The sequence below is a fragment of the Orcinus orca genome, chromosome 13 (genome assembly GCF_937001465.1).
Source record: "Orcinus orca chromosome 13, mOrcOrc1.1, whole genome shotgun sequence".
NCBI classification, from domain to species: domain Eukaryota; kingdom Metazoa; phylum Chordata; class Mammalia; order Artiodactyla; family Delphinidae; genus Orcinus; species Orcinus orca.
The window spans coordinates 75948691-75965252 of NC_064571.1; positions in this window are offsets into that span (position 1 = coordinate 75948691).

Genomic DNA, 16562 nt, shown 5'->3' on the forward strand with positions numbered 1-16562 from the left:
TAGTAGAAATTGCTAAAAACCATCTATTGCACTAAGACAATGTGAGTTGAGTTTTTTTCCTTGTTTATTCACTAAATGTTTTGAGGTTTGTGAACTTTTGCAAATGGTTGTGCAATAGAAATTATCTTTCTTAATCTTTTAAAATGCATGCCAGGTAAAAAGGAAACTTCTTGAAATACTAATGTCCTGTTCAAATCCAACTGTGCATTTAGGAAGCATTCCTATTAACAGTGTGCTTTAATTCAAACAATGATCTTTCCATGAACAATGGAAACTTCATTGGAGGTTTAAAAGTCTTATTTGTCACACTGTGTAGGAAACTGAGGCTTGAGAAGGGAACACGTTGTTAATGATAGATAAGAACTACTAGGTTATGAATCTCCATTAATCAAGACATATGATTAAATATGTGCCACCAAAGGTGATGAAAATGCCCACACTTAAGATACAGAAGGTGAAAAATATGTGTTCAACTAATTCATTCATTCAACAAACATGTCATGTTTGAAAGGTTTGTGGGATATCCAAGTGGAGATGTTTTGATGTGCCGGGCATTGAGATGACAAAAATGAAAACACAGGACCTCTGCCCTTAAAATGCTCAGAGTAATGAAGAGATGGGCAGACAAATGTTCAATTACAGTACAATCAGATATTACTATAATGGGAATATATACAAAGCACACAGATAGCATTAAGAGCAGCAACTAAATTTGTTGGGGACATCAGGGAAGGCTACAGAGAGGACTTTAAGTTTGTTTGTCAAACTAATGGGAGGAGAACATTCCAAGCAGAGAGAATGGCATCTTCAAGGACTCAGAGAAATGAAAGACCTTGAAATATTCAGGGAACTACATGTTGAATTGTGTGGCTGTAACTAGGGTGCAAGAAGGCTATTGCAGTAGTACAGGCAAGACATGTCCAGATCAGTGGCAGCAGAGAATGGCAGGAGAAACAAGTGATGGAGATATTTAGAAAGTAGACTTGACTAGGTTTTGTGAAGAGGGAGGAGGCTCTAATGACTCCTAGGGTTCTGCTTTGCACACACGGAGGACACCGTTTAGTAAAATAGGGAATGTACATGGGGAAGAGACTTAGATTCAAGGATGGGTGAGGTAGTGTATTCATTTTTGAATATGTTGTATTTGAGATGCCTGCAGGACATCCAATTGGATGGCAATTATATATGTAGGTGAGGATCCCAAATAAGAAAACTGGGCTGAAAATACAAATGAGAGGCCATCAGCATATAGATAGAGGTTGAAGCCACAGGATAGGTGAGGGAGAGAGTAATAAGAACAGAGCCCGAGGGAAGGCAGACACTTAAAGAACAGATAAAGCAATAGTTGGGTAAAGTAGGTTGCAAAGATTATACGCAGGATAGGAGGAGAACTAGCAGATTGTAATGACATGAAACTCATCAGGAGAGTAGGACTTCAAGAAAGAGGCAACACGTATCAGTATGGAAAGCTGAAGTTAAGTCAAGCAGAATAATGATTGAGATGCTGACACTGGATGTGTTAAATAAGTTTTGGCACCCTTAATAAAGCAGTTTTCATGGGTTTTAGTGGTGGAGAGGGTCTCCACCAGATTGCGTTGAGCTGAGACGTGAATTGGAAGTGAGAAAATGGAGGCAATGTATATGTGAACTGCATTTTGGAAAAGCTGTGGGAAAATCAAGGAGGAATAGAGGGTGGTAGTTAGTGATTCAGTATCAAAAACATTTTTTAAGATAGTCGGGAGTTGACAAGTTTTATATATGCAAACAACAGAGCATGTTTTATATGCAGTTTTAATCATTATAGATATGCATTCTTGGTTAATTTTCAGAATAATTCTGAGGTGGTAACAATAATATTTAACATTTATTGAGTGCTTCCTATGTTCCAGTGTAGGATATGGGCACTTTACATGTATTACCTCATTTAATCCTCAAAACGACTCTTATGAGATAACTGGTATTATCACCCCCATTTTGCAGATGAGAAAATTGAAGGACAGAGAAGTAATGTATAGCTCCAGGCATACAGTTACAAAACAGCAGTGTCAAAATTGAACCAAAAGTCTAATCCCAGAGTCTGTGAAGTAATAAGATAGTTCTTATCACCCTTTTAAAGATGAGAATACTGAGTCTAAGAGGTTAAACAGTTTGCCTACTGTTAGGTCAATCGATGAGTTTCAAAGCAGGATGGGCACAGGATGCCTGATTCCAAAGCTTGGAACAACCATGTTGCTGATGAGCAGAGTCTGGAGATAAGAGAGACAGGGCACAACACGTGGAATAATTCTGACCCAGCACAGCCAAATAAATATTTAAAAGAAAAAAAAAAAGGAAAAAAAGAAGAAAGAACCTCTAAAAGCGGAAGAAGATAACAACACAGGTGAAGCAATTAGTCCGTCACCTGCAACATGGGAACAAATCCAGGAATGTACAAATCACAGGATTGGAAGGAAACTCTTTGAGGCCAACCCTGCTGCTTTCTTAATACACCACAAGCAAAGCCAGACAGGCAAATGTATTGCTTGCCCAGGGAAGAAGGTCAAACACTTCTCTGCAGGCTCTCAAGGCACCAGTATAATATTTACTCCAGCATCCTCTCGGACGTTTGTCTCAGGGAAATGAAAACTTATGTTCCCGCAAAAACCCATACACAGTACTTATAGCAGTTTTTTCCTTAATAACCCAAAACCTGGAAACCACCCAGATGTCCTGTGAAGGGTGAGTGGTTAAACATACTCTGATAAATCTTCACCATGGAATACTACGCAGCCATAAAAAGGGAAAATTATTGATACACACAATTTCTATAGATCTGTAGCTAATTATGAGGGGTGAAAAAAGAAACAATCTCAAAAGTGTGTATACTGTCTAATTCCATTTATATAACATGCTTGAAATGACAAAATTATAGAAATGGAGAACAGATTAGTGGTTGCCAAGGGTTAAGGAGGGGGGTACTGAGCTGGAAGTAGTTGCAGTGATTAAAGGGTGCAAAGGAGTCTGTGAGGGAACAGATTTGTGTCTTGCTTGCGGGGAGCGCTCACACAAATCTACATATGTAATAAAATTGCACAGAACTATCTGCACACACACCACACACAAATGTATGCAAAACTGGTGACAGCTGTACATCAGCGGGTTGTACCAGTGTCATTTTCCTGGTTGTGATATTGTGCTGTAGTTTTAAAAAACGTTCCTATTGGGGGAATCCAGGTGAAGGCTATACAAGACCTCTCTGTATTATTTCTTACAACTGCATGTGAATATGCAATTATCTCAAAACTTGTTTAAAGCTACGTAAGTAAAAGCCTTAGAGATTGCTACGTAGGCTGTCTCTTTTTTTACTTGGATCACCCCAGAATAGATCCGGGGGAAAAACTGTGTGGTGCACTAAAATAGGAATATAAAGTTATTTGGACTTTCTTAAAACTGAGACAAATACATGTTGATCCATGTTTGTTGAATAAATGCAGGATGAATGAATAAAGACAGGACAAGTTTCTTTTTTCATTTCCTGCCAACTTTTTAATAATGTTGGTTTCTAAATCAGTGACTCACCCATACTCTAGACTCAAAGTTCTGTAATCGCCTCAGCTCCAGTGACTTTCACCTATATTCCAGCAACCCACATCCATGGTCACACTCCAAACGGTCTCTCCCTCCAGAACCCCAGAATGATTCTCCTTCTGAAATCTTTTTTTTTTTTTTTTTCCTGTACGTGGGCCTCTCACTGCTGTGGCCTCTCCCGTTGCGGAGCACAGGCTCCGGACGGGCAGGCCCAGTGGCCATGGCTCACGGGCCCAGCCGCTCTGCGGCATGTGGGATCCTTCTGGACAGGGGGACGAACCCGCGTCCCCTGCATCGGCAGGCGGATTCTCAACCACTGCGCCACCAGGGAAGCCCCTTCTGAAATCTTAAAACTCAGAAAGCCAACATCTGACCCTAACTTCTAGTAAGCTCTCTTTTTACCCTCATCAAGATCTTCAGTCCCTTCACCCTTTCTAATCTGTCCATGCTTCACTATCTTTATACCCTCTCATCTCTAGATTCCAGCTCACAGTGAATCCCTCCAAAGACTACCCTACCCTCCTTGGTTACCTGACTTTTTTGTTCTTCTTCACATCCCTAAGTCAATCCCAAATCCTGGCTTACTCTGGCTGTCCAGTATCTGTGTTTCAAGGCTGTGTATCTCTGCTGGAGAAAATTCCCACTGAGTTCTCAGGGTCATTTCAAACATTATTTCCAACTTCCATTAGACACTCAACTCTCCTTGAGAGGGAGTTCATCATCCTATTCTCAGTTTCTTTTCCCCACTGAGATATCCATTTTCAACCTTTACCACATCCCCTTCCCCCTCATTTCCCAACTCTTTTGGGAAAATACTCCGTCGGTTATTCTTTTTATACCATCGACTTTCTCCTTCATAACCTCAAAGCATATCTGTGTTTCCATCTTGCCAAAATAAATTCTTCTCTGTGCTCTTCTCTTCAGATCACCCTTTTTTCCCTATAACCAAATTTTTCAAAAGAGTCTCCTCCTTCTTCTCTCCCATTTACTTCCCAACTTGCTGTGATCTGGCTTTAGGCCTCACACTTTTTCCAAAAAACAAGATTTCAAATAATTTCCTAATTTCCACAACCAATGGGCATCTTCCATCCTTTGGTCCCATTGGACCTCTCTTTGAAGCCTTGGACCCTTCTTAACATCCTCACTTCTCTTAACTTCTGTGAGGCCACTTGTCATAACATGGAAGATGAGGAGCTTTCTAGGGCCTCAGTCCCGGGATAATGGGGGTTGGAGGGGGGCATTGAGGAGCCAGGAGTAGGCAGTGCCGGGACTTGAGGGGCTGACAGGGATCTAGAGCCAGTCTCCAGAAAGGTCAGGATTGTAATTCACAATGTTAAGTGGTGGTTGTCTGACAAACAGATTTTATGCCAAAAATGCTGCTTATTTTAGGTCAAACCACATGAAATTTTCAGTGTTCAGTTATTTGTGACCTACAAAAATGGCATGTCATACATGGTTCAAGCTAATAGTTAGATGCTAGTGTTTTAATAGGTGCTAGTATTTTATTTCCAGAGAAATTCCATCCTGGTTGAAGCAACAGAGAGGGCAACAGAAGAGGGACTGGCAAGGGCGAGGCAGGGCGTCCGCTGTGTAGTTTCCAGTAAGTGGAGGTCCAGTGCAAACCGTGGTTCTGGCAAACATAATACTTGTAACAATATATAAAGCTAATATTTGTATCATACTGCTGCCTACTTTTGTCAGATGCTGTTTACCTATATTAATACATTTAATCCTTATAACAACAGCAACCTTATAAGGTAGGGCTGTGGTTATCACCATTTTCATAGTAAGGAAACCAAAGCATAAGAAACTCAAGTGACTTGTTTAAGGTCGTACAACTGATAAAATGCCAGAGTATGGCTCAGACTGGGCAAGCTAGCCTTGAATGCCACATGCTTAACCACTGTGCCGCACTGCTGCTCTGACACAGAGGTGTAGCTTAGGGCATGGGTTCCAGGGGCACAGTGGAACTGGGACAGCAAGACCCACTTCTAACTTGATCGACTAGTGGGAATGAGGTGCCTCCTGGGCAGGTCACGTGAGCGCTGGGCCAGATGCAGCAGAGCCTGCACCTGAGCCTGCAGTGCCCACATTTACCTGCGTAGGGTGTGAGCAGGCAGGGGCAGGCACCACTGCTCTCTTCTGTGTCTCTTCTTACTCCTCTGAGCTCTTTTTTCTCTGTTTCTTTTTCCCTGTTCATTCTTTAAATGTTCTTGTTTCTGCTGGATCCATATCTATATGTAAAATCCCTCACTGAATCTTCTCTGTTTTATAGGGAGTCTAGAACCTTTAGCCTATCTTACAAAAGCCTTGGCAGTCAACAAATACATGTCAAAAAGCATATATGTAAGTTGAAATGAGTCTCTGTAATGGACATTTTTAAAATGATGTAGTAGTGTGGGTTTGAAAAGGTAGTGACTTTCAAAATATAATTAACATAAAATTACAGAGGATGAGAGCAGAGGGAATAAATAACCATAGAATAAGATTATTTAGTTAAACTCCTGTGATTTGGGGATGAGGTAAGAAGAAGATCCTTAGAGACTCAGAGACTTGGGCAAGGTCTGAAAGTCCGTTTTTCTTTTCTTTTTTTCTTCATGGATGTATCTGGGAGAGTCACAGCCTTAAGCAGCTTGGGAACAACCCATTAGATTAGTGGACAGTTAGAGGCATTTTATCCTCTAGTATTAACCTTTCATGAAACTAAAATTTTGGAGAATATCTCTCTACGTAACAAATCACAAAATTATGAATCCCAATTCTGAATTCTTCAACATAAGAATATCCCTTATCAGACTTCAGTGAGAGGGTTTACTTTCCACCCCTGACTGGAGACCAGAGACCTGGGCAGCCCATCCACTCCCACCCTGTTCAGAAGATTCTAAGGCAACTCAACTTTCAGCCTAACCATGGATATTTTAATTGTGTTACAAACTTTATAATGATACTTACGATGATATTTTTACAAATTGTGTGGGAAAAGAATTACTTGTTTTTCATAAACGTTAAAGCTAGATGAAGGAACTGCCTACCCAAAAATAATTTGAGAGTTTCTAGATTTCTGAGAATCTCCACTAAAAGTGTAAAGATACCAAATAAGAAGCTGAAACTCATTTTACAAAATGAGAAGTTAAGTGTTGCTACTTCAAATGCAAAGATAAATCCCACCTAATAAAGAAAATACCATGGACATATTTCGTAAAACATAAATATCACAAAAAAGTCAGTTGGCCATTCAGCTGGCATCCTAAGGAACTTATTGCAAAATTCCTCAAAGGTTTGGATCGTTCATCATAGCACTTTATCTCCCGTAACCACCTCATGTAACCGCAGCTGCTGCACCTCGTCTAGGGCAATAATATTTGGTCTTATAGTCTGGCTGTTCTCGTAGGTCTTACTTCCTCTATAAGAGTGTAAACTAGCAGAAAAACTTTTTATTCATCTTGGGAAAATACCTGAAGTAGACGTTACGTGTGCACATCAGTAGATCACAGACATTTGGGAGAAGAAAGGGAACTGAATGTGAAAGGATATATTGACAGACCGATGACATTAACTGATATTTATGGACTATTTACCATGCACAAGAACTGTGCCCAGTACCTTATCGGTATTAACTCATTTAATAATCGTAAAACCTTATCAGGTAGGAACAGTCTATTATGTATTATGATCCCCTTTTTACAGATAAGGAAACAGAGGCACAAGAGATTAAATAACATGCCCCCAATCACATAACCCATAAGTGACAGAGCTGTAGTGTAAGCCCAGACCTCTGGCTTCAGAATGTGTGCTCTTAACCATTCTGCTAATGCACTTCCTAAAAAGAAGAGATACATGAGCAAAGGAAGCATCGGGTCCCCAGCTCTGAAAAAAATGGTAGGTTTCTGGGTCTGCTGGAATCAGCTTGTTCTACAAGAAGATGTTGCTCAGTAGATCATCCAACCTGGAAGCCCAGCTTCCTTGTTGTTGGTTATCTAGAACAGAGTCTGGCTGACAGGATGAATTAATTGAACACATAAAGATCTTTATAAAGGGAAGTTACAAATATTTCAGCGTGTCATCATGAGCCCATACAAACTGATTTCATACATGACATAAATACCCAGTTTTCTTAACTAGATCCATATCTACTTTCTTTCACCACCCAGTATAGGATTGAGAGTGCTGAAAAATAATCAATAAATGCTCTTTTGCTGATTGATTGATTTACTGACTGACTGATAGGAGGAAGCCTTATTCTTTTTGTTTTTAGTCCCAGCTTCATTTATAGTCAGGTGCTTCAACACCCCACTCAGCAGCTCATAGAACCAATAAACAAAATCAGCAAGAATATAGAAGAACTCCTCAACCAACAGGATCTAATTAACATTTATAGAAAACTACAGCCAACTCAGTAGAATACACATTTTTTCAAGTGATCATTGAAACATTCACCGATATAGACCATATTCTGGGACATAAACAAGCCTCAACAAATTTAAAATAATTGAAATCATACAGAGTACATTCTCCGACCGTAAGGAAATCAAATTTCCTTTGGGTTCAGTCAAGCTACTCAACTAAATAATATAATGTTAATTTGGCCTTATTTTTGTCATGTTAACCAAATATGCTATTACTGTGCCTTTCTTCACAGGCTGGTTGATGTTAATGGTGTCACTTTAAAAATCTCATAAATATTTCTTCCAGCATTTTTTTGAGAAGCTGGGTATTTCATGTAAATGAGTCTTCTCTAATTTGTATATTTTTGCACCTATTTTTTCCTTGCAAGAGACGCTTTTATTTCTCCGTTCTCCACCCAAAGCATTCACAGTATTAAAGCATTAATCTGCCCTACATAATCAGACCAAGGTTGCTGGCTGCACTGCTCCTGAGCTAAGGGGATTGCTGGCCCACAGGTACAAGGGACTCCATAGTTCTCTGGGAGTCTGTCTTTAATCCCCTAGAGATGAGTTTATTCTGCTAGGAGAAAAATAGCCCCTAAAGAACGGAAGTCAATAAGCTCTGTTACTCTCCTTCTGAGTTATTTTGCTGCTGTTGATAGGCTGTCTAAACTTCCCAGACCAATTGCTTTCTGGATTTGTCCTACCCTTGGAATTACCACAGGATTTCCTGGCTGCCCAAAGGTATGTTCTAGAGGCATTGTTATCCAGCGATATCCTTCTACTGCAGTGATCACATGGCCAGAAGCCATCTCAGGACTCTGAGGAAGCCATTAACTCAGTGAGGCAGTTCCAAGACCATGTGGACCATAGTCCCTAGTCGGCTACTCAGCTAACAGGGTCTTCTTGAAGCTTTCCAGAGTCCTTCTCAGGAGTCACAAGGGGAGTCCATATCACTGTCAATTGTAAGGAAATCATGTACTTCTGTTTACAGAACCCATTCAGACTATTATGGACTCAAGTGTATCCCCCCAAAATTCATATGTTGCTCTGAACAAAATTGTGTTCACCCCAAATTCGTATGTTGAAGCCCTAATCCCCATTGTGATAGTATTTGGAAATAGGGCTTTTGGAGGTAATTAGGTTTAGACAAGGTCATGAAGGTTGTAGGCCTTCATGATGGGATTAGTTCCCTTATAAGAAGAGACACCAAAGAGCTACCCCGTTCTCTCTTTCGCTCTCGCTCTCGCTCTCGTTGTTTTTCTCTTTCTGTCTCCCCCACTATCTCCTACTCCCACTCCCCTGCCATGTGAGGACACAAGGAGTAGGTACCCGTCTGCAATCCAGGAAGAAAGCTCTCACCAGAATCTGATCTCAGACTTCCAGCTTCCAGACTGTGAGAAAATTAATTTCTATTGTTTAAGCCCCTCAGTCTATGGTATTTTGCTACAGCAATCTGAGCAGACTAAAGCATACTTTGAAGTCCTAACTTCCAGTATCTCAGAACATGACTGTATTTGGAGATAGGGCTCTCCGAGGGGTTATTAAGTAAAATGAGACCATTAAGGTGAACCCTAATCCACTAGGACTAGTGTCCTTATAAATAAGAAGAGGAAATTAGGACACAGAGAGGCACAGAGGGAAAACCATGTGAAGACACAGGGAAGAGGAGGTGGCTGTCCACAAGCCAAGGAGAGAGGCCTCAAAAGAAACCAACCTTGCCAGCACCTTGGTCTTGGACTTCTAGCCTCCAGAGTTGTGAGAAAATTAATTTCTGTTGTTTTAAGTCACCCAGTCTGCGGTACTTTGTATGGTAGCCCAGGCAAACTAATACACAGGCTATATTGGGAGTCATTACAGCATATTCACTTATATGCCAGCATCTCAGTCCATAAAGTAACTCAAAATATAAATCAATTCAGAGATAATGAGGTACTAAAATGGTGGCAATGATAAAGCACACATGAAAGAGGAGGAAGAATAGGACAGACAACCTTAATAGAGAAAATGGAGATTAGGGCTGAGGTTTGGTGACCAGGGCAGGAGAGAGAGTTCACTGAGGGAGTGAGAGCAGGAGTGAGAAGGAGCAAAGTAAGGGAGAGAGTGGGAGGGGAAGGAGGTCCCGTAAGGAAGTGCTTCCTCTGCCTCCGTGGGAGGATTTTAGGGAAGGGTGTATTAGGGGGTGAAAGCAGGGCAGCTGCTGCTCTGCCCTAAAGGTGGTGGTGTGCTCATCCATGGGATGGCCTTGGAAGCTGCTTGCGTTATCTGACTCTTCCACCCATGTACCTCCCTCCCTTGAGGAAGGTTCTAGCTTCTGTGAGCAGTAAGGATGCACATAGCTCCTCTGCCCTCTAACAAGGAGACACAGTTCTGTTATTAATGAAGTGAGAATGAAGTAATTATCTGGATAATTCAGACATCCATCACCGTATTCAACTAAGAAGTCCAAGTAAAAGGGGTGTAAGAGTCTAGAGGAATATATTGATTTGAATTAATTGCCTCAATTTACCATTTTATATTGGACTTGTCCAAATTAAGTTACATAGATGGCCTTTAGCTTTGCCTGTGGGTCAGCCAGTGTTCTGCCAGGGGCTCCAGTCCCAAGAGCTGGTCTGGAATAAGAAGACAGACATATCATTTCATACTGACTCATTCTCAGAGATACTTTCTGGATGTGATAACAGTGTCTCACATTCCAGAGTGTTAATCCATAGGAATAATCGTGCAAGGCCATTATGTGCAAGATAAGTATGGAAAAAGAACTGAGGTGTCTGAGCCAGCTTCTTGTTTACCTACTTAATAAAAATGCATGAAGGCATTTAGAAGGGGAAAATTGCAATAAACAGTATTTACATTAACACATCCAAGGAGCAGCGACCACAGGTATTTCACCACGTCTTTGCTTCTTCCCTAAGTACATTCATCAGACATCAGGATGTTATCAAAGGCAGCCCCTCGGAAATGCCGCCAAGCCCCACCTCCTTCTCTGGCAGTGGTTTGCTGCGGTATTTCTATGTTGCCTCTCTGAGTGTCCTCTCTGGGAGCCAGCTACGGCTCAGAACCCCCATGCCTTATCTCTCTACCAAATTCCATAAAAAGTCCTGGGTTCCCTAATCCTCTCATTAAGATTCAGGATGGTGGAGTATGAACTCCTTGGGATATGAAATCAGAACACCTGATTTTGAGTTCTAGCTCAGCTAGTTACATGCCAGGTGATCTCAGAAAGTCATTTAACTCCAGGGAGCCTCAGGTTCCTCACCTGTGATATCTAATATAAAACCCACAGGGTTATTAGAAAGATGAAAAGAAATAATGGATACCAAAGCCTTTAACAAACCTTAAAGCAACATGCAATTGCAGCTCTTGTTAATAAGACACTAGCTTATTTCCCCAGATAAAGGGCAACTTAAGTATATGTGCCCGGGGTCACTGAGATGAACCTTACGTTGCTCATTTGATCCTCTTATACATTCATAGTTGCCTCTTCTAGGGATCACAAGGAAGACATTGCATAACTTATGTAGACTTTAGCCCTTGCTTCCTTATTTGTAGGAACGAGGATTAAAAATACCTATTTTGCAGGTTTTATCTTTTGATTATTAAATCAGATAATTTATGAAAGTGAACTGTAACAATGATTAGTACATTTTGAGTTCTTGATAAATGTTAATTTTTTTTAACATTTATAATGATAGGACTGTTGTTCTGTTACCACTCAGGAGGAGACATGACTATCCCCCCTCCTCAGCATCGGGCACACTGGTACAGGTCTGCAAGGGCCCTCCGTCTCAGTTTGTTGGTTTATTTGTTTATTTTCCATCCTAACTCCCCATCCCCGCCCTCCAACTCCTGATCTTCTCCCCTTCCTCCCCAAAGCAACCATTCCAATGTGTTTGATGTCACTTTATTCTATTTATTTATTTGTTTGTTTGTTTCTAGTTCTGTATTTTTCCTTGTAAAACATGTGAGCTGTTTTGGGTGCAGAAAAGCCTCATTTCTTTAACCACTGGATACTTTCTGAAGGAAAAAGGAAGCATGGTTATCAGAGGATCATGGACTTGAAAAGGAGCTTGGGATTTTAGCTTCAGAGACCAAAAACATCATTTTTCTTTCTGAGAAGACAAGGGCTCAGGGCTTGTGCCCTCGCTGACTGTGGCTCTCAGTCACTGGTGACTGGTCACTGCCTGGAAAGCACCAGGGAGGAGCAGCACCCAATAAGGGACGGATCAGTTCACTGAGCAAAGGGGACTGACATCATTGTCAGGAACAGGTCATGCCCTATTAGCGGAGAGGTGGGAGAGGTTACTCAGAGTCAGGTACAAGCTCACAGAACCTAGAAATGTCCAAAAGCAAGGCTTAGAAGGTAACTTCTATGTACAAAATTTAACTCTAAATAGATCAGAGACATAAATATAGCACCTAATACTATACACCTCCTTGAAGAAAATATAGAAGTAAATTTTCTTGTCCTTGTTTTAGGCAGTGTCTCTTAGATATGACACCAAAAGAACACGTAACAAAAATAAATAAAGCGGACTTTATCAAAGGAGATGTGGGGATATATGTATATGTATAGCTGATTCACTTTGTTATAAAGCAGAAACTAACACACCATTGTAAAGCAATTATACTCCAATAAAGATGTTAAAAAAATAAATAATGAGGAAAAAAAATGTACTTCAAAGGACATCATCAAAAAAAGTGAAAAGACAACCCACAGAATGAGAGAAAATATTTGCAAATCCTGTATCTAATAAAAGGCTTGTATCTAGAATATGTGAAGAACTCTTACAACTTAATAATAAAAAGTCCAAATAACTCAAAAACCCAAGGATTTGAATAGACATTTCTCCAAAGCAGATATACAAATTTCCAGTAAGAGCACAAAAATATGCTCGATATCCTAGCCATCATGGAAGTGCCGATCAAAACCACAGTGAGATACTGCTTCACACCCACTAGGATGGCTGTAATCAAAAAAAACATACAATAACAAGTGTTGGCCAGGATACAGGGAGAGTGCATTACTGATGGGAACATAAAATGGTGCAGGCACTTTGGAAAAGTCTGGCTGTTCCCCAAATGATTAAACATAGAATTACCATATGACCCAGCAATTTCACTCTTAGGGCATATACTTAGGAGAAATGAAAACATATGTCCTCACAAGAACTTGTACACAAATGTTCATAGCAGCATTATGTATAATAGCCACTAAGTGGAAGCAACACAAATGTCCATCAGTTGATGAACAGATAAAATAAGCTGGTAAATCCAAACAATGGAATATTATTTGGCAATAAAAAAGAATGAAATGCTACAGCCTGGGTGACCCTTGAAAATGTTATGCTAGGTAAAAAAACCTGTCACAAAAGACCACACATTGTATGATCCCGTTATATGAAATGTCTAGAATAGGCAATTTGTGGCTGCCTAGGGATGAGGGAATGGGGAATTTAGGGGGTGCTGGCTAATCGGCACAGGATTTCTTTTTGAGGTGTTAAAATTTTTCTAAAAATCAGTTGTGGTAATGGTTGTACAAGTCTCTGAACACACGAAAAAACATTGAATTATATACTTGAAATGGGTGTATTTTATGGTATGAATTTTATCTCAATTAAGCTGATAAAAAAGAAGTCCTTTTCCAAGGTAGCTCTCAAAACAGCTGAACGTGGCCATTATTTTTTAAAATAACTATTAAAAGCTAAGTGCCACTATTAAAAAGAAGACAGAGATACTAAACAGCACGTTTCTACCCACTTTCTGCTTCGAATACCAAGACACCAAACCAGATTGGGTTCTGGGGATGGCCTGACTCCTCCCCCCATGCTAATAGGGAAGAAAGGATGTACAGATGAAAATAACATCAGCCAATCGGGCAGTTATTTGCTCTTGACTTCAAAATACAGATAAAGACAGAATCAGAAACTTCCATCCCCAAACTGGCACCTTTCTCAGCTTTCACTGTGATGGATGGATGGTCTGACCTGGACAGAGGACAGAAATAGAATAAACCTGAGATATGACCACAAGGCATTGCTGTCCATACACAGGATCCATCTGGTCCTCTGCAGATAAACAGGCTGGAGGAATGTCCCTTTTAGGGACTTTTAATTTCTGTGCTGACTAGAGCATCATGTAATTTCACAAAATTCCACCATTTAGGCAGGTTGCTAATGGGTGCCCAGCTATTCTCAGTCTGATGAGATCCCCGTATTAGGAGATGAGTTGGATGCAGTGACTTTAATGGCCCTTTGAAACCCTGAATCTCTGTGATTCTATGTAATTAGTAACATAACAATGTTTATTCTGAATACAAACCCACAAAAAAATCAATTAAGTTTTTCACTTTTAATGAGCAGTAGATTATAAGGAAATACACTGATATCAAAGATTCATTTTCAGTAAAGCAATCTCCAAGCAATTTTATGTAGTCAACATAGATTTAGTGCAATTGGAGTATAATGAATATTCTAAATTATAAACTAGGGGACCCAAGTTCTTGCCCTGCATTTGCCCTTGTTTGGGAAAAACAACAAGAACAAGAAAGAACCTCAGGCTGTCGAGACCTCAGTTTCTCTGTCTATAAAGTAAGAATATTGTCTAGAGTCTGCCTCTAAGACCTTCAGTATGGGACTTCCCTGGTAGCACAGTGGTTGAGAATCCACCTGCCAATGCATGGGATATGGGTTCGATCCCTGGTCCGGGAAGATCCCACATGCCGCGGAACAACTAAGCCCGTGAGCCACAACTACTGAGGCTGCACTCTAGAGCTTGTGCTCTGCAACAAGAAAGGCTACCGAGAAAGCCTGCTTGCAGCAACAAAGACCCAATGCAGCCAATTAATTAATTTGTGTGTGTGTGTGTGTGTGTGGTACACGGGCCTCTCACTGTTGTGGCCTCTCCCGTTGCGGAGCACAGGCTCCGGACGCACAGGCTCAGCGGCCATGCATGGCTCACGGGCCCAGCCACTCCGTGGCATGTGGGATCTTCCCGGACCGGGGCACGAACCCGTGTCCCCTGCATTGGCAGGCGGACTCTCAGCCACTGCGCCACCAGGGAAGCCCTAATTAATTATTTTTTAAAAGACCTTCTGTTTGTCTGACACTCTGGGAATCCCTGTTCCTCCATTTCCCTTCACAGCTCTGGACAAGGAGAATCCAGCCCAATAATCATAGCCTTCTCTACTAGCTAGAGTTTCAGTGCCATATGTTCCATATTTAATGCCAAATGTCTAATGTGCAGTTTACACAGTAACTCACAGTTAAATCAAAGACTGAATTAACCAGCACGCTCTCTGTCCTGAGCACAGCAAGGTGTGCTTCCTGCCGATCCCCATCCTGCTTTTCCCCAGGCTCTTCCACGGACTCAGCTGGCTGGCTGGGTTACAGACTGTCAGGCGTGTCAAACAGTGTCAGCTCCCTGCCGTTGCCCTTTCAGTGGTGCCACCCAGTCCAGTTACCCAAATCCTGCCCATCACCCACCCAAGATCCACTCAAGTCCCACCTCCTCCAGGACCTCTGAGACCCACATCAGATCACTGAAGTCTGGCTGTGCAGACCCCACTCTGGACGCTTTATCTTTTCATTTTTTTATTAGCTGTGATGTGTATTCAGGCCCTTCTCCTCCCCTGTAAGCTCTCAGGAGACAAAGTGCTCAGAGGCTTCCTAAATACCTGAAGAGAATCAGCAGTCACGTGGGGATGGCGAGGCTCATCTAGCCAGCCAGCCATCTGTGTATCATCAGCGCCAGTCAGCCCTTCGAGGCTAGCGCATTCTGAGCCTCAGTCCATGAGAAGACAAAGGAAACTTAGAAAAACAAAAATCAGCGAAGAGCAGCCGACCAAAACCAGCAAAAAGTCTTTCAAAGGAAAAGCTAAGGTATACCTAAGGAAGGCAAGGCAAGGATGACGCCTGAAGTTAGACATGAGGAAGAACTTCCCGAGAGTCCCCAGTATCCCCAGGAGGGCATGGCCTCTCTTTATTTGGAAATCTGTTTAAAATGGGTGAAGGGTTATATTCCTTGCACAGTACTATGAGTGCAGGTCTATGAGGTAGGTGGCCTTCTAGAAATCCATCCCGCTCAGTGATTCCAGATCCTAAGCCACAGCTCCTCATCACAGTGAGGTCCCAGCACAGGATAATTTATGTACTGTTTTATTTAAGCTCCAAAGTCTTCACAGAATCAAAGTAGTCAGAGCTGCAATGGGTTTAAAAGGTCACGTAGGGCTTCCCTGGTGGCGCAGTGGTTGGGAGTCCGCCTGCCGATGCAGGGGACACGGGTTCGTGCCCCGGTCCGGGAAGATCCCACGTGCCGCGGAGTGGCTGGGCCCGTGAGCCATGGCCGCTGAGCCTGCGCGTCCGGAGCCTGTGCTCCGCAACGGGAGAGGCCACAACAGTGAGAGGCCTGCGTACCGCAAAAAAAAAAAAAAAAGGTCACCTAGTCCTGTCCACTCATCACACAGGTGAGGGACCATACTCAGAGTCTGAGACTGTCCCGTGATCCCGGCTCCGAGATCCTGCCTCTCTCGTGCTGATTCAGATTCACCATGCAGTCTAAATTAAGATATAAGCATACACAGCGGCACCTGAGAGTAAAACTGAGTTGCAG